At 44.5% G+C, this 23,126-nt stretch overlaps 1 pseudogene across 1 annotated transcript in view; it reads left to right on the plus strand.

Annotated features, from left to right (window-relative positions):
• The first annotated feature begins 1,083 nt into the window (after window positions 1–1,083).
• Window positions 1,084–23,126, plus strand: part of LOC311138546 (dystroglycan 1-like) — a 28,396-nt pseudogene continuing 6,353 nt past the window's right edge. Inside the window, exon 1 of the transcript in view lies at window positions 1,084–1,557. The product of the transcript in view is annotated as a dystroglycan 1-like (transcript). The remainder of the gene's footprint in view (window positions 1,558–23,126) is intronic.

The raw sequence follows: 23,126 nt of genomic DNA on the forward strand, positions 1-23,126 counted from the left end.
AGAGACAGCGAGGGAGAGAGAGAGAAACAGCGAGGGAGAGAGAGAGAGAGACAGCGGGGGAGAGAGAGAGAGAGACAGCGAGGGAGAGAGAGAGAGACAGCGAGGGACAGAGAGAGACAGCGAGGGAGAGAGAGAGAGAGAGAGAGAGAGAGAGACATCGGGGGGGGGAGAGAGAGACGGGGAGAGCGAGAGAGAAGACAGCGGGGGAGAGAGAGAGAGACAGCGGGGGAGAGAGACAGCGGGGGAGAGAGAGAGAGACAGCGAGGGAGATAGAGAGAGACAGCGGGGGAGAGAGACAGCGGGGGGAGAGAGAGAGAGACAGCGAGGGGGAGAGAGAGAGAGACAGCGGGGGAGAGAGACAGAAGCCATGTTTGTCTGCCGTTAACATGCGCCCTTCTTCCTGATCTTGACCTGATCCTGTCTGTTTACACTTATAAGATCTGATCACAATGCGTCTTTTAATCATCTAATTGTCAGATTTTTTTTTTTAAAGATCACAACAAAGGCTGCATGTTAGAACCAGGTATAAACTGGGCTAGAGAGACATATGTGTTTTTGTGTCCTTCTCCTTCCCCCTCTTCTCCTCCTTGAGTTGAAAGTTGTTTCTTTCAGTTTGAATGTTAATCTGTTTATGTTGCCATAGCTACACACCTGTGAACTGAAGATTGGGAGCTGTTGCCTGGAATGTTATTGACATTGAGATTCGTGGAGACTACAGATAATTATCCTAACTCTTAAGGTGTTAGAGAGAGAGAATTAACTCCAAGGTGTTTCAAGTTGAACAGTCTAGCAGTTTTAAGACTCCTCCTGGTATTTAAAGTCCTAATGAATTCATGTTTCTTCTCTTTCTACAGGTCTCAGGCTCGGTTAACATCTACGAACCACTGAAGAGGCTCTGACAAAATAACAGGGGAAAGGAGGACAAGACAGGACAGGACAGGACAGGACAAGACAGGACAGGACAGGACAGGACAGGACGATGAGAGAGAGAGAGAGAGAGAGAGAGAGAGAGAGAGAGACTATTGAAAAGAAAAGCGGAGGTGGGGGTTGGGTAGGATCAGCTTTGTGTCTGTCGGTGTGAGGTTGGGGTGCATGCTTTCCTCTCCAGGGGACATCCTCCTTTGTGTGAGAGATAGTTAGCAAAAGACAAAGAATGCTCAATAAACAGAGAGGAGAGTGTCGAGCGGCGGGGATGCCAGGTCTGGGAGTTTAGCTCTTGGAAGCAGGACTAGCGTGTTGCTGCTACTGACTCTCATTGTAACCCTGGCTCAAGGGGCCTGGCCACTTGATCAATCCCAGGGACAGGTGGAGGTGCTGGGAGACATGATGGTGGAAGGACCCGGGGAACTGGAGGCCTCCATGCACTCCTCCGTACTCTCAGACTTCCAGGTGGTGGAGGCAGCAGTGGAGGCCTTGGAGCCGGTGGCGGCTGCAGTCCAGCAGTCTGCAGTAGGAGCAGGGGGAGTGTCAGGATTCCCAGACTCGTCTGCTGTAGAGGGCCGGGTTTTCCAGATGAAGGTTCCGGTGAAGACGGACTATACCAGGAACATGGTGAAGGTGAGAGCCCTAACCAATCATTACTGAGGCCCCTGAGGCGCCGGACTGTTACCGGGAAGATCTATATTTACCGTCCATTTGAGAAATGTACTGGACCCCATATGCATTGGCTGCTTAACCCATAAGGGCGTCCACCCACGGTACTCAGAATGACAGAAATCACATTCATATTATGGTAATGCATCTTAACAGAACATGCAACTCATGTAGTAATGAACCAGCCAATAAAACGTCATTCAAACATTTGCCAAAATGCAATTAGCAGGAAAACACCATTCTAGACCGCGCACCTGATAGCGGTTCGATACACAGTGTGTGAATACACAGTATGTGACAGAGATGAAAGTCTCTGTTAGAAACTTAGAAAGAGGGGGAAACAAAAGATGCAACAACTAGGATGGGTTGCTAATATGACTAGGATTGTGCCTTTGGCTTCTTGACAACAAAATAAAGTTGATATGAAAACCAATAGACCAGGAGAGAAATGGCATAGTGCTGGGTCCAACAGGAAAGTAAATGGAAATACATTTGTCAAAATTATATAATTACTCCTGTCTATACAGAAATAAATAAAATCATTCAAAATACTTTACCAGAAAGCATGACTTAGCCACAGAGGAATCAAGGATAATTAGCTTCTTTAAAAAAAATATAAAAAATAGCTGTGGATTGTTTCAAATCACAAGCTTGTATGCCTATGCCGTGGTTCTCTGTAGCTCGGCTGGTAGAGCACGGCGCTTGTAACGCCAGGGGTAGTGGGTTCGATCCCCGGGACCACCCATACGTAAAAAATTTATGCACGCATGACTGTAAGTCGCTTTGGATAAAAGCGTCTGCTAAATGGCATATTATATTATGCCTATTTGGGAAGGCCGCATTTTCGGGCGGCGCGCGACAATTAAAGGCCTAGCTGATTATTGAGTTGCGGTTGTTAGTGAAAAGCATCTAAAATACTGTATGTGTGAAGATAATGTGTCTTGAGTATAATTTAAAATGTTGAGACAAGGAGAGGGGAGGGATGTGTGTTGTGAAGAAAGATGCGAGTCTCTCTCCAGACTGCCTCAGCTGTCTCCCGCCAATTCTTGCGCATTCATTGTTTAATTGTTTCATTGTGTAAATTGTTTCATTGTGTAAAGTGTTTGCCCTTTTTACTTTGATTGTTTTAATCAATTCCCCATTACATACGTCACCAGTAGTAAGTGTACCATTAATACCCGTCATTTGGTATTTCATTCATTTCTGTTAATGCATGTATTAATTACAGTCATTTAGCGTTCTCATTCTCGGCGTGAAAACGTTGTTTGCAAAGTTCACAACCTGCTACACTTGTAAGAAACAAGTTTGAGTTTATTTCATAACCATAATTTACGGGATTTGTCAATAAAAAAAAAAAAAAGTATTTTGTTTGGAATGCTCCACGTGAGTAATGAGCACGTGTCTGGTTTCTCTGATAATATTGAGGGAGCCCGCGCACCTCAGCATGCATAGAAGTAACTGGCCTGCTGCGCAGACATGTAGGAAAGTGTTTTTGAACATCAATTGTGAATGATGATAAATTAAAACTAAAGTTCCTCACAGTAAGCCATTTGAAAAATTCTTTCCGACAATCTCCCCCTCGATAATCACCAATCCTCGGTGTGATAGGCTTCTGCATTGGGCCTATAGGCTATGAGTTCCATGCGCTCATTTCTTTAGCCGCCAATGGATCACGGTGTATCAACGTGTCCATATGGGAGAGGCTGGGGATCTCGCATTAGTTAGACTTTTAACTTTTCGGATTTTTATCATTTTAATTCAGATTTTTTATGATTCACCACGTGACAATGATTTTGAGAAATGGAAACGCTCATATTGAAATTAAACTGTTCTACCAAAATGTGCATATGAAAATCATAACTGCCACGCAGAACGGTAGAAATGGTAGGAAAAATTGTAAGCTTCCCGAAACTTGAAACTCCTCCTATGAAGTCTGTATAAATTAATTGCCTTCACGTTTCCATGATCGGATTTTGCCTAAAGGCTACTTTGAAGCAAAGTAAGACATGCCTCATAATATTAAATAAAACATTCAGGTTTCAAACAGTTAAGTATGTTTTTAAAATGCATACTGCTTCCAGCTCACATTGTGAAGTGGTGGGTGACGCGCTGATAGCCTGTTGCCTGCACTTGAATGTTGAACGGGAGGCGCGCGCTTCAATCGTCAGTTGATAAATAAAAATAGTAGCTCTTTTTAATCGCGCAACAAAACTGTTTTTAACATCTGATTTGCATTTAGAATTTGTGGGCTTATTAAAGCCCATGTTTTATTCCGACATCCTGCTCAGAATAAGCTCTGTGTGCTGTGCGTGTGATTGTTGTGTTGGATAAATAAGACACATGATGACTAACGAAAATACACAATAAATTATGCAAATTCACCTATAGACCGATAAGCATGACGTTCAAATGTATTTACATCGACTGGTATCGACTGGTATTTCCAATGAATAAAAAGCATTATTTTGCTATGGGATTTTTTATTTATCTGCTTTTTTATTTTTCTACAAAAGCCGGCAGTTGCCAACTAACATAAACCCTGGTGTGTGTGTGTGTGTGCATGCGTGCGCTGTGTGTTTGTGTGTGTGTGTTTGTGTGTGTGTGTGTATGCGCGCGCTGTGTGTGTGTGTGTGTTTGTGTGTGTTTTTCTTTACTCACTGAAAGAGGAGGACCCATTCCCTCAAGGATAGTTTGGCCAATCATATTCCCCGCTGCTCTCTAGATATGCATTATTAGTAAATACTGTAAAAGCACATGCAATAGAGATGCCAAACGTTCAGCCTGCTGCACAGACCCTGTAGACTCTAAATCTAACAATACAGCTCCAACTATCATCCTATTGACCATTTATTTTAGCCAATCATCAGTCATCTGAGTCAGTGCGTTACAAGCCGAGTATTCATTGACAAAACTCGGAAATGATGGTTATGAATGAAACCAAAACGTGTTACTCACAAATGTAGCAGGTTGTGAACTCTGCAAACAGTTTCCACTACAGTAATGACAATGGTAGGCTTAATGACTGTAATTAATATATGCATTAACATACATTTACGTTTTCCAAATATGAGACTGATAACGTAGCCGGTACGGCTATCATCCTCGTTTACCGCTTCACCTAATCTTTCCCAACATGACTTTTCTGGCCTTCCCTTCTCTTTATTTTAAACAGCTTCATTTTCACAGCTTTTCTCTTATTGAATTAAACTCTGACATTGTCCTTTTTGCCTCCGTGGATCAAAGTTAACTTATCCTGCCCGTTTTCCTAACCCACACTTGACAACCTCAACCTAAACATGTTGCGACATGTCGATGGAGTCGTTTAAGTCTCGTTTGTTTGGACTAACTTGTACAGTATAGTTTGGTTAGACGTTGGTCTGAGCTGGGCTCGGTGGTTGATTGTGAAACATGCCAACTTTTTGAAATGCATGACCCCAGCACTTATTCCAGCACTGTGTTGCCTCGTCCCATGATAATGCATGACCCCAGCACTTATTCCAGCACTGTGTTGCCTCGTCCCATGATAACTCTCTGAGTCTCCCAGGCTGAGGGTGTAGTCCTTTATTCACAGGATCCTTTCTGCCCTGTCAAACGCATGTTAAAACGTCCCCAGTACCAAACACCAAACCATGGCCCCTTTTGTATATTGAGAATATGGACCCTGACAGCTGGACCAAAGAATGCTAACGCCAAGCCCTATCGCCAAGCCCTATCACCATGCCCTATCACCAAGCCGTATCACCATGCCCTATCACCATGCCCTATCACCATGCCCTATCACCAAGCCCTATCACCAAGCCCTATCACCAAGCCCTATTACCAAGCCCTATCACCAAGCCCTATCACCAAGCCCTAACACCAAGCCCTATCACCAAGCCCTATCACCAAGCCCTAACACCATGCCCTATCACCAAGCCGTATCACCATGCCCTATCACCATGCCCTATCACCATGCCCTATTACCAAGCCCTAACACCAAGCCCTATTACCAAGCCCTATCACCAAGCCGTATCACCATGCCCTATCACCATGCCCTATCACCATGCCCTATTACCAAGCCCTAACACCAAGCCCTATTACCAAGCCCTATCACCAAGCCCTATCACCAAGCCCTATCACCAAGCCCTATCACCAAGCCCTATCACCAAGCCCTATTACCAAGCCCTATCACCAAGCCCTATCACCAAGCCCTAACACCAAGCCCTATCACCAATACCTATCACCATGCCCTAACACAATTCCCTATCACCATGCCCTATCACCAAGCCCTATCACCAAGCCCTATCACCATGCCCTAACACAATTCCCTATCACCAAGCCCTATCACCAAGCCCTAACACCATGCCCTATCACCAAGCCCTAACACCAAGCTCTATCACCAAGCCCTATCACCAAGCCCTATCACCAAGCCCTATCACCAAGCCCTATCACCAAGCCCTATCAACAAGCCCTATCACCAAGCCCTAACAGCATTTTCTGAAGAGTAGAGTCTCCTTTTTTTCACACACACACACACACACACACACACACACACACACACACACAGGTAGCCAAAGCACAAGGCTGTAGAGCAAAGCGATCGTTAGTATTGGTCTCACGGTAGTCTAAAGCTACATGTGAAACTTGAATTCGCAACCTAGGAAACACAGGCTGTAAGAAGCCTCTAGATGATTCCAAGACTATGCAGGCTTGGCTACTTTCAGGCTTGGCTACTTCAGTGAATAGAAGTATCTTGCGTATTGCAGGGCTTGTTAGATCACAAGGAATGGAAAGAAATGGAACTGTAGAAGACGTATAAAGTCACAGCCCTTTTTTCATCTTGTGAGATTCTTGTTGTTTCCAGCCCCACGGCAACACAATATAACAAGCTTTCCTTAATTTTGGGTCAGTCAGGTATTCTGCCACTGTGTACTCTCTGTTTAGGGCCAAATAGCGTTCTAGTTTGCTCAGTTTTTAAAAAAAAATAATTATTTCCAATGTGTCTAGTAATTATCTTTTTGTTTTCTCATGATTTGGTTGGGTCTAATTGTGTTGCTGTCCTGGGGCTCTGTGGGGTCTGTTTGTGTTTGTGAACAGAGCCCCAGGACCAGCTTACTTAGGGGACTCTTCTCCAAGTTCATCTCTCTGTAGGTGATGGCTTTGTTATGGAAGGTTTGGGAATTGCTTATTTTTAAGTGGTTATAGAATTTAACGGCTCTTTTCTGGATTTTGATAATTAGCGGGTATCGGCCTAATTCTGCTCTGCATGCATTATTTGGTGTTTTACGTTGTACAATGAAGATATTTTTGCAAAATTCTGTCTCAATTTGGTGTTTGTCCCATTTTATAAACTATTGGTTGGTGAGCGGACCCCAGACCTCTCAACCATAAAGGGCAATGGGTTCTATAACTGATTCAAGTATTTTTAGCCAGATCCTAATTGGTATGTCAGATTTTATGTTCCTTTGCCTTGTCGCTCAGATGGTTCACAGCTTTGTGGAAGTGACCTGTGGCGCTGATGTTTAGGCCGAGGTACAGTGGGGGGAAAAAGTATTTAGTCAGCCACCAATTGTGCATGTTCTCCCACTTAAAAAGATGAGAGAGGCCTGTAATTTTCATCATAGGTACACGTCAACTATGACAGACAAATTGAGATTTTTTTTCTCCAGAAAATCACATTGTAGGATTTTTAATGAATTTTCTTTGCAAATTATGGTGGAAAATAAGTATTTGGTCACCTACAAACAAGCAAGATTTCTGGCTCTCACAGACCTGTAACTTCTCCAAATTGTAGTAAACTAATGGACAACAAAACTTTAGGCTTCTACTTCCAGCTTATACATACTATATACATTTTATGTCCTGGTCCCTTTGCAGAAAAACAGCCCCAAAGCATGATGTTTCCACCCCCATGCTTCACAGTAGGTATGGTGTTCTTTGGATGCAACTCAGCATTCTTTGTCCTCCAAACACGACGAGTTGAGTTTTTACCAAAAAGTTATATTTTGGTTTCATCTGACCATATGACATTCTCCAAATACTCTTCTGGATCATCCAAATGTACTCTAGCAAACTTCAGACGGGTCTGGACATGTACTGGCTTAAGCAGGGGGACACGTCTGGCACTGCAGGATTTGAGTCCCTGGCGGCGTAGTGTGTTACTGATGGTAGGCTTTGTTACTTTGGTCCCTCTGCAGGTCATTCACTAGGTCCCCCCGTGTGGTTCTGGGATTTTTGCTCACCGCTCTTTTGATCATTTTGACCCCACGGGGTGAGATCTTGCGTGGAGCACCAGATCGAGGGAGATTATCAGTGGTCTTGTATGTCTTCCATTTCCTAATAATTGCTCCCACAGTTGATTTCTTCAAACCAAGCTGCTTACCTATTGCAGATTCAGTCTTCCCAGCCTGGTGCAGGTCTACAATTTTGTTTCTGGTGTCCTTTGACAGCTCTTTGGTCTTGGCCATAGTGGAGTTTGGAGTGTGACTGTTTGAGGTTGTGGACAGGTGTATTTTATACTGATAAGATGTTCAAACAGGTGCCATTAATACAGGTAACGAGTGGAGGACAGAGGAGCCTCTTAAAGAAGAAGTTACAGGTCTGTGAGAGCCAGAAATCTTGCTTGTTTGTAGGTGACCAAATACTTATTTTCCACCATAATTTGCAAATAAATTCATTAAAAATCCTACAATGTGATTTTCTGGAGAAAAAAAATTTCTCAATTTGTCTGTCATAGTTGACGTGTACCTATGATGAAAATTACAGGCCTCTCTCATCTTTTTTAGTGGGAGAACTTGCACAATTGGTGGCTGACTAAATACTTTTTTCCCCCACTGTATATATACACTGCTCAAAAAAATAAGGGGAACACTAAAATAACACATCCTAGATCTGAATGAATGAAACAATCTTATTAAATACTTTTTTCTTTACATAGTTGAATGTGCTGACAACAAAATCACACAAAAATTATCAATGGAAATCAAATTTATCAACCCATGGAGGTCTGGATTTGGAGTCACCCTCAAAATTGAAGTGGAAAACCACACTACAGGCTGATCTAACTTTAATGTAATGTCCTTAAAACAAGTCAAAATGAGGCTCAGTAGTGTGTGTGGCCTCCACGTGCCTGTATGACCTCCCTACAACGCCTGGGCATGCTCCTGATGAGGTGGCGGATGGTCTCCTGAGGGATCTCCTCCCAGACCTGGACTAAAGCATCCGCCAACTCCTGGACAGTCTGTGGTGCAACGTGGCGTTGGTGGATGGAGCGAGACATGATGTCCCAGATGTGCTCAATTGGATTCAGGTCTGGGGAATGGGCGGGCCAGTCCATAGCATCAATGCCTTCCTCTTGCAGGAACTGCTGACACACTCCAGCCACATGAGTTCTAGCATTGTCTTGCATTAGGAGGAACCCAGGGCCAACCGCACCAGCATATGGTCTCACAAGGGGTCTGAGGATCTTATCTCGGTACCTAATGGCAGTCAGGCTACCTCTGGCGAGCACATGGAGGGCTGTGCGGCCCCCCAAAGAAATGCCACCCCACACCATGACTGACCCACCGCCAAACCGGTCATGCTGGAGGATGTTGCAGGCAGCAGAACGTTCTCCACGGCGTCTCCAGACTCTGCCACGTCTGTCACATGTGCTCAGTGTGAACCTGCTTTCACCTGTGAAGATCACAGGGCGCCAGTGGCGAATTTGCCAATCTTGGTGTTCTCTGGCAAATGCCAAACGTCCTGCACGGTGTTGGGCTATAAGCACAACCCCCACCTGTGGACGTCGGGCCCTCATACCACCCTCATGGAGTCTGTTTCTGAACGTTTGAGCAGACACATGCACATTTGTGGCCTGCTGGAGGTGATTTTGCAGGGCTCTGGCAGTGCTCATCCTGCTCCTCCTTGCACAAAGGCGGAGGTAGCAGTCCTGCTGCTGGGTTGTTGCCCTCCTACGGCCTCCTCCACATCTCCTGATGTACTGGCCTGTCTCCTGGTAGCGCCTCCATGCTCTGGACACTACGCTGACAGACACAGCAAACCTTCTTGCCACAGCTCACATTGATGTGCCATCCTGGATGAGCTGCACTACCTGAGCCACTTGTGTGGGTTGTAGACTCCGTCTCATGCTACCACTAGAGTGAAAGCACCGTCAGCATTCAAAAGTGACCAAAACATCAGCCAGGAAGCATAGGAACTGAGAAGTGGTCTGTGGTCACCAACTGCAAAACCAGTCCTTTATTGGGGGTGTCTTGCTAATTGCCAATAATTTCCACCTGTTGTCTATTCCATTTGCACAACAGCATGTGAAATGTATTGTCAATCAGTGTTGCTTCCTAAGTGGACAGTTTGATTTCACAGAAGTGTGATTGACTTGGAGTTACATTGTGTTTTCACTGAGGAAATGTATGAGTCTGCTGTTAATGCTCTCTCTCTCTCTCTCTCTCTCTCTCTCTCTCTCTCTCTCTCTCTCTCTCTCTCTCTCTCTCTCTCGCTCTCTCTCTCTCTCTCTCGCTCTCTATCTCTCTCTAACTCTCTCACTATCTCCTCTCTCTCTCTCTCTCTCTCTCTCTCTCTCTCTCTCTCTCTCTCTCTCTCTCTTCTCTTCTCTCTCTCTCTCTCTCTCTCTCTCGCATGTGTTGCCATATAATTACATTCTATCAGACTATTCCTGGACACATAGCCTAGAAATCATCATTTTCCGTGATCCACAGTGTGTTTGACAGTGGAAACTAAAACAAGGAAGGGTGTATTCTAGGACTGTGCTCTGGGGTATAATACTATCGCTCTACTGCTGAACAGCAATAGAATAGAGTGATATATAAATGTTTTAACAGTTTGAAAATGGGCTGGATTTGAAAAGAGACCAGTCTCTCATAAACATCTGACTGTCTGCCAAGCTACCCACCCTAACTGCCTGTCTAGCTACCCACCCTAACTGCCTGTCTAGCTACCCACCATAACTGTCTGTCTAGCTACCCAACCTAACTGTCTGTCTAGCTACCCACCATAACTGTCTGTCTAGCTACCCACCCTAACTGCCTGTCTAGCTACCCACCATAACTGTCTGTCTAGCTACCCACCCTAACTGCCTGTCTAGCTACCCACCCTAACTGTCTGTCTAGTTACCCACCCTAACTGTCTGTCTAGCTACCCACCCTAACTGCCTGTCTAGCTACCCACCCTAACTGTCTGTCTAGCTACCCATCCTAACTGTCTGTCTAGCTACCCACCCTAACTGTCTGTCTAGCTACCCACCCTAACTGTCTACCTAGCTACCCAACATAACTGCCTGTCTAGCTACCCAACATAACTGCCTGTCTAGCTACCCACCCTAACTGCCTGTCTAGCTACCCACCCTAACTGTCTGTCTAGCTACCCACCCTAACTGTCTGTCTAGCTACCCACCCTAACTGTCTGTCTAGCTACCCATCCTAACTGTCTGTCTAGCTACCCACCCTAACTGTCTGTCTAGCTCCGCACCCTAACTGTCTGTCTAGCTACCCACCCTAACTGTCTGTCTAGCTACCCATCCTAACTGTCTGTCTAGCTACCTCTCCTCCACCTCTCCTCCTCTTCTCCTCCTCTTCTCCTCCACCTCTCCTCCTCTTCTCCTCCACCTCTCCTCCTCTTCTCCTCCACCTCTCCTCCTCTTCTCCTCCTCTTCTCCTCCTCTTCTCCTCCTCCTCTCCTCCTCCTCCTCTCCTCCTCCTCTCCTCCACCTCTCCTCCTCTTCTCCTCCACCTCTCCTCCTCTTCTCCTCCTCTTCTCCTCCTCTTCTCCTCCTCCTCTCCTCCTCCTCCTCTCCTCCACCTCTCCTCCTCTTCTCCTCCACCTCTCCTCCTCCTCCTCCTCTCCTCCTCCTCTCCTCCTCCTCAACAATAATCCTCATTCTTCCCTCGTAACGCTCATTCATATGAAGCCTTAGTGTGTGTTTGTGTGTGTGTGTGTGTGTCTGTCTGTGTGTGTGTGTGTGTGTGTGTGTGTGTGTGTGTGTGTGTGTGTGTGTGTGTGTGTGTGTGTGTGTGTGTGTCTGTCTGTGTGTGTGTGTGTGTGTGGCTACTGTGTTAGCTACTGTCTTACTTACCATCTGGAGTGTATCCCATTGGTTCACAGTGGGATGAATTTGGCTACTGGTGCATCACTGGATTGTTTTTTATAGGTTTAGTGTTTAGTGTTAAAAAGGATACTGTTTAGTGTTCAGTGTTAAAAAGGATACTGTTTAGTGTAATCACTCATGTAGAAAACAGTATCCTATTTCTAGGAGTGTGTTATCGCTCGTGTAGAAAACAGGCTCCTATTTCTAGTAGTGTGTTATCACTCATGTAGAAAACAGTATCCTATTTCTAGGAGTGTGTTATCACTCATGTAGAAAACAGTCTCCTATTTCTAGGAGTGTGTTATCACTCATGTAGAAAACAGTCTCCTGATTATCATGTGAAGAGTGGTGCCCATCTTGTTTCTATAACACACTGTATAAAGCCAATTAGGCTGATACTGTATGTCAAATACGTTATAGCCTAATTAGGCCTAGCTAATGTATGTCAAAATGGGGAAAGGGTTAGTTAATGGTGGTGAACATGGGTCTAGATCTAGGGCAGAGCATATCATTAATGTAAACAGTACAGAATGTCTTCAATACTTAGATGTTGATTAGGCTCCATGCCCTGGCAGATTCTACACTCTGATGGTCAGAGACGCTGATGGTCAGAGACGCTGATAGTCAGAGACGCTGATAGTCAGAGACGCTGATAGTCAGAGACGCTGATAGTCAGAGACGCTGATAGTCAGAGACGCTGATAGTCAGAGACGCTGATGGTCAGAGACGCTGATAGTCAGAGACGCTGATGGTCAGAGACGCTGATGGTCAGAGACGCTGATGGTCAGAGACGCTGATGGTCAGAGACGCTGATGGTCAGAGACAATGATGGTCAGAGACGCTGATGGTCAGAGACGCTGATGGTCAGAGACGCTGATGGTCAGAGACGCTGATGGTCAGAGACGCTGATAGTCAGAGACGCTGATAGTCAGAGACAATGATGGTCAGAGACGCTGATGGTCAGAGACGCTGATGGTCAGAGACAATGATAGTCAGAGACGCTGATAGTCAGAGACGCTGATGGTCAGAATCACTGATAGTGCTGATAGACAGAGACGCTGATAGTCAGAGACACTGATAGTCAGAGACACTGATAGTGCTGATAGACAGAGACGCTGATAGTCAGAGACACTGATAGTCAGAGACACTGATAGTGCTGATAGTCAGAGACAATGATAGTCAGAGACACTGATAGTCAGAGACACTGATAGTGCTGATAGTCAGAGACACTGATAGTCAGAGACACTGATAGTGCTGATAGTCAGAGACAATGATAGTCAGAGACACTGATAGTCAAAAACGCTGATAGTCAGAGACGCTGATAGTCAGAGATGCTGATGGTCAGAATCACTGATAGTGCTGATAGACAGAGACGCTGATAGTCAGAGACACTGATAGTGCTGATAGTCAGAGACAATGATAGTCAGAGACACTGATAGTCAGAGACACTGATAGTGCTGATAGTCAGAGACAATGATAGTCAGAGACACTGATAGTCAGAGACGCTGATAGTGCTGATAGTCAGAGACAATGATAGTCAGAGACACTGATAGTCAGAGACACTGATAGTGCTGATAGTCAGAGACACTGATAGTCAGAGACACTGATAGTCAGAGACACTGATAGTGCTGATAGTCAGAGACAATGATAGTCAGAGACACTGATAGTCAGAGACGCTGATAGTGCTGATAGTCAGAGACAATGATAGTCAGAGACACTGATAGTCAGAGACACTGATAGTGCTGATAGTCAGAGACACTGATAGTCAGAGACACTGATAGTGCTGATAGTCAGAGACACTGATAGTCAGAGACACTGATAGTGCTGATAGTCAGAGACAATGATAGTCAGAGACACTGATAGTCAGAGACGCTGATAGTCAGAGACGCTGATAGTCAGAGACACTGATAGTGCTGATAGTCAGAGACACTGATAGTCAGAGACACTGATAGTCAGAGACGCTGATAGTCAGAGACGCTGATAGTCAGAGATGCTGATGGTCAGAGACGCTGATGGTCAGAGACACTGATAGTCAGAGACACTGATAGTGCTGATAGTCAGAGACAATGATAGTCAGAGACACTGATAGTCAGAGACACTGATAGTCAGAGACACTGATAGTGCTGATAGTCAGAGACAATGATAGTCAGAGACGCTGATGGTCAGAGACGCTGATGGTCAGAGACGCTGATAGTCAGAGTCGCTGATAGTCAGAGACAATGATGGTCAGAGACGCTGATAGTCAGAGACGCTGATGGTCAGAATCACTGATAGTGCTGATAGTCAGAGACGCTGATAGTCAGAGACACTGATAGTCAGAGACACTGATAGTGCTGATAGTCAGAGACAATGATAGTCAGAGACACTGATAGTCAGAGACACTGATAGTGCTGATAGTCAGAGACAATGATAGTCAGAGACACTGATAGTCAGAGACACTGATAGTGCTGATAGTCAGAGACAATGATAGTCAGAGACACTGATAGTCAGAGACACTGATAGTGCTGATAGTCAGAGACAATGATAGTCAGAGACACTGATAGTCAGAGACGCTGATAGTCAGAGATGCTGATGGTCAGAATCACTGATAGTGCTGATAGACAGAGACGCTGATAGTCAGAGACACTGATAGTGCTGATAGTCAGAGACAATGATAGTCAGAGACACTGATAGTCAGAGACACTGATAGTGCTGATAGTCAGAGACACTGATAGTCAGAGACGCTGATAGTCAGACACTGATAGTGCTGATAGTCAGAGACAATGATAGTCAGAGACACTGATAGTCAGAGACGCTGATAGTCAGAGACGCTGATAGTCAGAGATGCTGATGGTCAGAGACGCTGATGGTCAGAGACACTGATAGTCAGAGACACTGATAGTCAGAGACACTGATAGTGCTGATAGTCAGAGACAATGATAGTCAGAGACACTGATAGTCAGAGACGCTGATAGTCAGAGACACTGATAGTCAGAGACACTGATAGTGCTGATAGTCAGAGACACTGATAGTCAGAGACGCTGATAGTCAGAGACGCTGATAGTCAGAGATGCTGATGGTCAGAATCACTGATAGTGCTGATAGACAGAGACGCTGATAGTCAGAGATGCTTATAGTCAGAGACTGGGTTAGGGGAGGGTTTGGCCGGCCGGGATGTCCTTGTCCCATCGCGCTCTAGCGACTCCTTGTGGCGGGCCGGGTGCATGCAAGCTGACTTCGGTCGACATCTGTACGGCGTTTCCTCTGAATCACTGGTGCGGCTGGCTTCCGGGTTAAGCGAGCAGTGTTTCCAGAAGCTTGGCGGGGTCGTGTTTCGGAGGACGCATGGCTCTCGACCTTCGCCTCTCCTGAGTCCGTACGAGAGTTGCAGCGATGGGACAAGACTGAAACTGCCAATTGGATATCACGAAATTGGGGAGAAAAAGGGGTAAAAAGTACCCCCCCCCAAAAAAAACTTCACAAAAATATAGAACTTGATATTCAGAGATGCTGATAGTGCTGGTAGTCTGAGATGCTGATAGTGCTGGTAGTCTGAGATGCTGATAGTGCTGGTAGTCTGAGACGCTGATAGTGCTGGTAGTCTGAGACGCTGATAGTGCTGATAGTGCTGGTAGTCTGAGACGCTGATAGTGCTGGTAGTCTGAGACGCTGATAGTGCTGATAGTGCTGGTAGTCTGAGACGCTGATAGTGCTGGTAGTCTGAGATGCTGATAGTGCTGGTAGTCTGAGACGCTGATAGTGCTGGTAGTCTGAGACGCTGATAGTGCTGGTAGTCTGAGACGCTGGTAGTCTGAGATGCTGATAGTGCTGGTAGTCTGAGACGCTGATAGTGCTGGTAGTCTGAGACGCTGATAGTGCTGATAGTGCTGGTAGTCTGAGACGCTGATAGTGCTGGTAGTCTGAGATGCTGATAGTGCTGATAGTGCTGGTAGTCTGAGATGCTGATAGTGCTGGTAGTCTGAGACGCTGATAGTGCTGGTAGTCTGAGACGCTGATAGTGCTGGTAGTCTGAGACGCTGATAGTGCTGGTAGTCTGAGACGCTGATAGTGCTGGTAGTCTGAGACGCTGATAGTGCTTATAGTGCTGGTAGTCTGAGATGCTGATAGTGCTGGTAGTCTGAGACGCTGATAGTGCTGGTAGTCTGAGACGCTGATAGTGCTGGTAGTCTGAGACGCTGATAGTGCTGGTAGTCTGAGACGCTGATAGTGCTGGTAGTCTGAGATGCTGGTAGTCTGAGATGCTGATAGTGCTGGTAGTCTGAGATGCTGATAGTGCTGGTAGTCTGAGACGCTGATAGTGCTGGTAGTCTGAGACGCTGATAGTGCTGGTAGTCTGAGACGCTGGTAGTCTGAGACGCTGGTAGTGCTGGTAGTCTGAGAAGCTGGTAGTGCTGGTAGTCTGAGATGCTGATAGTGCTGGTAGTTTGAGACGCTGATAGTGCTGGTAGTCTGAGACGCTGATAGTGCTGGTAGTCTGAGATGCTGGTAGTCTGAGATGCTGATAGTGCTGGTAGTCTGAGACGCTGATAGTGCTGGTAGTCTGAGATGCTGATAGTGCTGGTAGTCTGAGACGCTGGTAGTGCTGGTAGTCTGAGACGCTGATAGTGCTGGTAGTCTGAGACGCTGATAGTGCTGGTAGTCTGAGATGCTGATAGTGCTGGTAGTCTGAGATGCTGGTAGTCTGAGACGCTGATAGTGCTGGTAGTCTGAGATGCTGGTAGTCTGAGATGCTGATAGTGCTGGTAGTCTGAGATGCTGATAGTGCTGGTAGTCTGAGACGCTGATAGTGCTGGTAGTCTGAGATGCTGATAGTGCTGGTAGTCTGAGATGCTGATAGTGCTGGTAGTCTGAGACGCTGATAGTGCTGGTAGTCTGAGATGCTGATAGTGCTGGTAGTCTGAGACGCTGATAGTGCTGGTAGTCTGAGACGCTGATAGTGCTGGTAGTCTGAGACGCTGATAGTGCTGGTAGTCTGAGACGCTGATAGTGCTGGTAGTCTGAGACGCTGATAGTCTGAGACGCTGATAGTGCTGGTAGTCTGAGATGCTGATAGTGCTGGTAGTCTGAGACGCTGATAGTGCTGGTAGTCTGAGACGCTGATAGTGCTGGTAGTCTGAGACGCTGATAGTGCTGGTAGTCTGAGACGCTGATAGTGCTGGTAGTCTGAGACGCTGATAGTGCTGGTAGTCTGAGACGCTGATAGTGCTGGTAGTCTGAGATGCTGGTAGTCTGAGATGCTGATAGTGCTGGTAGTCTGAGACGCTGATAGTCTGAGATGCTGATAGTCTGAGATGCTGATGTCACGGTGGGTTTGAGAGCTATAAGGAGAAATCAGTACAGTGTTCATCAAACAGTTAGTGAATGCGTCACAAATGGCACCCTATTTTCCCATTGCTCTGGTCAAAAGTAGTGCACTATATAGGGAATAAGGTGCCATTTGGGACGCATGAAGTTAGTGTCTTTGATTAAATTAATTAACTTCATTAAGGTGGGGAGAAAAGGGGGCTGAGCAGCTGTGTACACACACACACACACACACACACACGCACGCACACACACACACACACACACACGCACACACACACACACACACACGCGCACACACACACACACACACACACACGCGCACACACACATCATCTCATCATCTTCGGGTGATAGCAGCCAGAAGCTTTTTGATACATCACCACATTACCCATCAACACAGTTATTAAAGTGTCTTTCCAAAATAGCCACATCTGCTCTGATGCAGCGGTAGGAGGTGTAGGAGCGTTAGTGGAAAGATGGTGTGTGTGTGTGTGTGTGTGTGTGTGTGTGCGTGTGTGTGTGTGTGTGCGTGTGTGTGTGTGTGTGTGCGCGGGGGGGGGGGGGGGGGGGGGTTGGGGGGAGTGATTCTAAAAAGCTTGGAGGCTGAGTGACTGAATGCTGTAAAAAGCCCAGATGCTGTTTCCAGTCTTCCCCTGGTGATGGCTGTGTACTGGTAGACCATGATTGATCCATCTAGGGAGCGCCGGTATCTAAATAATTGATCAACTATTATCAGCCGCAAAATTTACTTGTTGGGAAGCAGAGGACGCATTAGTGGTTGTTTTGGGGATTTATTTGAATGCATTGTCAATCCCCTTGTGATGCATTTCTCCGTCATCCACTTGGAATCTTATAAGTTATTATGTTAACTGTATTAAACAAGATGGCAGAAACCCCATGTTGAAGAAACCCCACGTTGAAGAAACTCCTTGATGCACATCCCTTGTTGTAGCCATTTTAGACCCACGCTCTAAATAATAGGCTGAGAGGCCTCATGCACCAATGTCTAAATTCGATATTCGGCATATTTGAATTGTGTAAAATTGATTGTATCTTGTGAATCGTTCAATCTATATCACCTTTAACCGTATCGAGAAACCTGCACTAATCTAACAGAGACTTGAAATTGTGTGAAGAAAATCACCATTAGCAGCTTTGTACAAAATGTATAATGATTACCTAGCTGTTTTAAAAAGATTTTAGTGCCAGTTTTTCACTCAATCTTATTTATAAACTCAAAAGATAAAAAACAAGCATTATTCTTTTATTTTTTTAGGGGGTAGATCAGCTTTAATATTGCAGATGGATTGTAACTTCCATCAATGTAATTGTCTGCATCACTTCCAATCCCCCATATGTTTTTTTCTCTCGCAAATATATACAGTGGGGGAAAAAAGTATTTAGTCAGCCACCAATTGTGCAAGTTCTCCCACTTAAAAAGATGAGAGAGGACTGTAATTTTCATTATAGGTACACGTCAACAATGACAGACAAATTGAGAAAAAAAAATCCAGAAAATCACATTGTAGGATTTTTAATGAATTTATTTGCAAATTATGGTGGAAAATAAGTATTTGGTCACCTACAAACAAGCAAGATTTCTGGCTCTCACAGACCTGTAACTTCTTCTTTAAGAGGCTCCTCTGTCCTCCACTCGTTACCTGTATTAATGGCAACTGTTTGAACTTGTTATCAGTATAAAAGACACCTGTCCACAACCTCAAACAGTCACACTCCAAACTCCACTATGGCCAAGACCAAAGAGCTGTCAAAGGACACCAGAAACAAAATTGTAGACCTGCACCAGGCTGGGAAGACTGAATCTGCAATAGGTAAGCAGCTTGGTTTGAAGAAATCAACTGTGGGAGCAATTATTAGGAAATGGAAGACACAAAAGACCACTGATAATCTCCCTCGATCTGGGGCTCCACGCAAGATCTCACCCCGTGGAGTCAAAATGATCACAAGAACGGTGAGCAAAAATCCCAGAACCACACGGGGGGACCTAGTGAATGACCTGCAGAGAGCTGGGACCAAAGTAACAAAGCCTACCATCAGTAACACACTACGCCGCCAGGGACTCAAATCCTGCAGTGACAGACGTGTCCCCCTGCTTAAGCCAGTACATGTCCAGGCCCGTCTGAAGTTTGCTAGAGTGCATTTGGATGATCCAGAAGAGGATTGGGAGAATGTCATATGGTCAGATGAAACCAAAATAGAACTTTTTGGTAAAAACTCAACTCGTCGTGTTTGGAGGAAGAAGAAGGATGAGTACAATCCCAAGAACACCATCCCAACTGTGAAGCATGGAGGTGCATTCTTTGGGGATGCTTTTCTGCAAAGGGGACAGGACGACTGCACCGTATTGAGGGGAGGATGGATGGGGCCATGTATCGCGAGATCTTGGCCAACAACCTCCTTCCCTCAGTAAGAGCATTGAAGATGGGTCGTGGCTGGGTCTTCCAGCATGACAACGACCTGAAACACACAGCCAGGGCAACTAAGGAGTGGCTCCGTAAGAAGCATCTCAAGGTCCTGGTGTGGCCTAGCCAGTCTCCAGACCTGAACCCAATAGACAATCTTTGGAGGGAGCTGAAAGTCCGTATTGCCCAGCGACAGCCCCGAAACCTGAAGGATCTGGAGAAGGTCTGTATGGAGGAGTGGGCCAAAATCCCTGCTGCAGTGTGTGCAAACCTGGTCAAGACCTACAGGAAACGTATGATCTCTGTAATTGCAAACAAAGGTTTCTGTACCAAATATTAAGTTCTGCTTTTCTGATGTATCAAATACTTATGTCATGCAATAAAATGCAAATTAATTACAAAAAAATCATACAATGTGATTTTCTGGATTTTTGTTTTAGATTCCGTCTCTCACAGTTGAAGTGTACCTATGATAAAAATTACAGACCTCTACATGCTTTGTAAGTAGGAAAACCTGCAAAATCGGCAGTGTATCAAATACTTGTTCTCCCCACTGTATATATATATATATATATATCTATATATATATATATATATATATATATATATATATACATACATACATACATACATACAGTGGGGGAAAAAAGTATTTAGTCAGCCACCAATTGTGTAAGTTCTCCCACTTAAAAAGATGAGAGAGGCCTGTAATTTTCATCATAGGTACACGTCAACTATGACAGACAAATTGAGAAAACAAATTCCAGAAAATCACATTGTAGGATTTTTAATGAATTTATTTGCAAATTATGGTGGAAAATAAGTATTTGGTCACCTACAAACAAGCAAGATTTCTGGCTCTCACAGACCTGTAACTTCTTCTTTAAGGGGCTCCTCTGTCCTCCACTCGTTACCTGTATTAATGGCACCTGTTTGAACTTGTTATCAGTATAAAAGACACCTGTCCACAACCTCAAACAGTCACACTCCAAACTCCACTATGGCCAAGACCAAAGAGCTGTCAAAGGACATCAGAAACAAAATTGTAGACCTGCACCAGGCTGGGAAGACTGAATCTGCAATAGGTAAGCAGCTTGGTTTAAAGAAATCAACTGTGGGAGCAAGTATTAGGAAATGGAAGACATACAAGACCACTGATAATCTCCCTCGATCTGGGGCTCCACGCAAGATCTCACCCGTGGGGTCAAAATGATCACAAGAATGGTGAGCAAAAATCCCAGAACCACACGGGGGGACTTAGTGAATGACCTGCAGAGAGCTGGGACCAAAGTAACAAAGCCTACCATCAGTAACACACTACGCCGCCAGGGACTCAAATCCTGCAGTGCCAGACGTGTCCCCCTGCTTAAGCCAGTACATGTCCAGGCCCGTCTGAAGTTTGCTAGATTGCATTTGGATGATCCAGAAGAGGATTGGGAGAATGTCATATGGTCAGATGAAACCAAAATAGAACTTTTTGGTAAAAACTCAACTCGTCGTGTTTAGAGGACAAAGAATGCTGAGTTGCATCCAAAGAACACCATACCTACTATGAAGCATGGGGGTGGAAACATCATGCTTTGGGGCTGTTTTTCTGCAAAGGGACCAGGACGACTGATCCGTGTAAAGGAAAGAATGAATGGGGCCATGTATCGTGAGATTTTGAGTGAAAACCTCCTTCCAAGGGCATTGAAGATGAAACGTGGCTGGGTCTTTCAGCATGACAATGATCCCAAACACACCGCCCGGGCAACGAAGGAGTGGCTTCGTAAGAAGCATTTCAAGGTCCTGGAGTGGCCTAGCCAGTCTCCAGATCTCAACCCCATAGAAAATCTTTGGAGGGACTTGAAAGTCCGTGTTGCCCAGCGACAGCCCCAAAACATCACTGCTCTAGAGGAGATCTGCATGGAGGAATGGGCCAAAATACCAGCAACAGTGTGTGAAAACCTTGTGAAGACTTACAGAAAACGTTTGACCTGTGTCATTGCCAACAAAGGGTATATAACAAAGTATTGAGAAACTTTTGTTATTGACCAAATACTTATTTTCCACCATAATTTGCAAATAAAATCATAAAAAATCCTACAATGTGATTTTCTGGATTTTTTTTTCTCATTTTGTCTGTCATAGTTGACGTGTACCTATGATGAAAATTACAGGCCTCTCTCATCTTTTTAAGTGGGAGAACTTGCACAATTGGTGGCTGACTAAATACTTTTTTCCCCCACTGTACATACATACATACATACATACATACATATACATACATATATATACATATCCTTTTTTAAAATATATTTCCCTTTATTACTTTCCAACCCCACCACCTCTTCCCTAATTGGAGTAAACTAGTGAACAACAACGCTTAGGCCTCTACTTCCAGCTTATACATAATATATAAATTTTATGGACACAGTCAATTTTACAATAATTCTATTTAGTTTGTTTTTACTCCTGAACGTCCTCTACTCTCAACCTCTCTGATCATTTTCATGATGTCCATCCGGTTTGCTTCTATATGCCATATCTTTCTAACTGTGATCTTTCACAAAAGCTCTCAACCCATAACCTATATACTTATTATGGACACAGTATGCTTTACATTATTAGTTATCTTGTTGTTATTAGTTGTTGTTAGTTGTTATTAGTCCCATCCTTCAACTTCATTCAACACCACCCATCTATCTCTTAACACCATCCTTATTGGATTTCTGTTTGCCATATATTTTTCAACTGTACTGTGATGTTTTACAAAAGTTCTGAACCTTTCTATTCTCATTGTTTCTACAGATTGTAAATTGAAAATAAACATTTTTGCTAAAAGTATTATTATATTATTGATCGATTGACTATGACTTTTCAGATCACCCACTAGTGCTATCTGCAGGGTTAGCTCCAGGTAAATATTGCAATCCTTTAGCCATTCCTGGACATGTGTCCAAAAACAAGCTACAAATGGACAGTACCAAAACAAATGATCTAATGATTCTCTCTTCGCAGCAAAATCTGCAGAGCTGGGAAGATTGTATCCCCCATATAAATACATTCTATTGGTAGCAAGAATTGTATATAATAATTTAAATTGAAAAATTATACGTTTTGAATCGGTACGTCAAAAATCTCTTCCGAACTATTTTGCAATCTGTATGGGACGGCTGTCAATCCTTTGGTCCTTAAATGAAACTGGTATACTTTTTTATTTATCACAATTTTCTTTAACCAATTATATTCTTTAATGCAAGGCCGACAGACAAGTTCCTTACTTTTTCCTCCTTCCACTTTCCTTTTCCATTTTTGCGGTAATGCTGCTATTATTTGGTTGTAATTTTTGGTAGAGCAGACATTTCCATATGTTTTTGTTAGCTGCATGTGCGACATAACTCCACCAGTCCTACCTATGATATCATTTACGAAGATTATACCTTTTTTAAACATTTTGTCAATTTTTTATCGATTAGTATTTTATTTTATTTATTTATTTATTTTACCTTTATTTAACTAGGCAAGTCAGTTAAGAACAAATTCTTATTTACAATGACGGACTACACCGGCCAAACCCGGACGACGCTGGGCCAATTGTGCGCCACCCTATGGGCGTTTCTGGAGGATTCAATTGAAATTGCAACCAACTTTCTATGGCTTGTTTTAGAAATAGTGATATTTGGGAGATGATTTCCTTTTCAAATAACTGAAAGTGAGAGGTTGTAATCTGAATAAAGGGAAAA

The sequence above is a fragment of the Coregonus lavaretus genome (assembly GCF_964263955.1).
Source record: "Coregonus lavaretus genome assembly, chromosome: 12".
Taxonomy (NCBI): Eukaryota; Metazoa; Chordata; class Actinopteri; order Salmoniformes; family Salmonidae; genus Coregonus; species Coregonus lavaretus.